We start from the raw sequence: 2,092 nt of genomic DNA on the forward strand, positions 1-2,092 counted from the left end.
CGGTTAGGCAAGATACGCAGGTTCGAATCCTGCCTCGTGATCAAATTTTTTCTATTCTTTCAAAATTTCTAATATAATTTACCATCCAAATCCTCAATCATTTTATCTATCCTTCCTGCATCGACGTGGAACACTATCTGCTTAACGATCGAAGTGACGTGGCACAGCAGTAGGAACATGACCCGGGACAGCTTGGTCATGTCGCTGCGCGCCCGGTATGCGTACACGCACTCCTGCAGCAGGTAAAGAGAGGTGAGCGCCAGTGCAGCCGCGCGGTAGGCCGCGTGCGCCGCCCCCCCGCCGCGCAGGTACCCCACCAGCCGCAGCAGGCGCGTGTGCTCCGCTATACATTCGCCTGCTTCGGACATCTGTATATTAATTGTCTAGATTAAGTTTAAATCGACTTCCAAATAACGTTTACTAAACCATATAATTTGTTAATTGATTGATAGCGATGCTCCATTCTTAATTACAAAAACAACATTCAAATTACTATATTTAACATTTACACTGTGAGCATATTATACAAGAAAAGGTGTATAAAAATGACTTAATATTTAAAACTTTGTTTTTACTTTTTTATCTTTAAATAACATGAGATGATTTCGCAAAACGATCGTAGGTTTAACATAAGCAGAACAAAGATGAGTTGTGTCCAAATTTGGTATTTATAAGTGAATAGAATGCTGACCATTAAAGAATTGTACAATATCATTTTCGTTTTGACATTATTAAAACGGTTAGATGATCCATTGTCGAATCTCTGCAAATAATATTATCAATATTTATCTATTTATCTATCATAGTCAGGTACGGAACTAAGTTTTGGATTGAGAGTTACACCCAAGTCTCTGGCCTCGTGCGCGTCTTCTTGATACGTTATTAATGTTGTAACCTGATTCTATTAATCGCTTTTTGCTTTGTGCTTGTTATAGTGACATTTTGAAATATTAAGAATTATTTTATTTCATTTACACCAACTTTGAATATTATTACGATCATTATGTATTAACTCAATATCATTATGGTTTTCTATCCCTCTCTAATTTTATAAATCATCTGCATAAAAAGAGTACTTACAATGACGTATGAAAGTAGTCATGTCATTTATAAACAGAGTAAACAAACCAGGACCGAGATGAGAGCCCTGAGTAACGCAAAAGGGCTCAAAACTCTTAGATTTTTTCCTTAGAAGTATATAAATTTTCTAATTATCAGTAAGGAATTTATTCTTACTATGTCATATGTAAAATTATTATGAGTAGGAGAAAATAAAATTATCTCTTTTTGTTATTATAATGCACTATACTTACATTCCAAACAACTAAATTAAACTGAAATGAAATGATTCAGCACGAGACGTAGATAAGTAATTATATGGTATGTAACAAGTAGCTATTAAGTAGCGCCACTAATTATATCAATCACATACGATCAACAGTATAATAAGCGGCTACGGCTTAGCGGCCACACCCTCCTTCTTGTAGTAATTAATACTTTACGTGATGGTTTAACATGACGTAACCTATATTATACCTAACAAAACGAAACACAAAAATAGGTGATAGCTTTAAGAACTAATATAGTGCAAAGAAAGTGACTGAAGAGTGGGAGAAAAAACCTAATTAAATTATAATATAGATTTTTGAATACTAAAAGGCTGGGCTCGATAAGCAGTTTTAAAAAGAAATTTTCGACGAAGATGTTGTATGGGTGGGGGTTTGTCGTTCCAACATTTTGATGTACAGTATTTGAAACTGCCGCGGAATGCTATCGATCCGTATTCTGGAAGGAGAAAATATTTGTACCGCGTCAAACAAGGTTTTTACCACAATCCTTTCGCCACATCAGCTTGTCAAACAGGTAGGCGGGTACTTTTTTCCTAACCTTTCCACTTTTTATTCAGTATTAATTTATTTGACAACACCCTCCTACCATATATAGGTTTTGAGACAACTTTTTCAAACTCAAACAAACCCAAACATTTATTTATTCAATTAGACTTCTTAGAGAAGCACTTTTGAATCGTCATATTACACAGTTATAACATTTACCACCGGTTCGCAAGGCAGTTTCTACAGAGAAGAGCCGG

The sequence above is a fragment of the Zerene cesonia genome, unplaced genomic scaffold (genome assembly GCF_012273895.1).
Source record: "Zerene cesonia ecotype Mississippi unplaced genomic scaffold, Zerene_cesonia_1.1 Zces_u005, whole genome shotgun sequence".
Lineage (NCBI taxonomy): Eukaryota > Metazoa > Arthropoda > Insecta > Lepidoptera > Pieridae > Zerene > Zerene cesonia.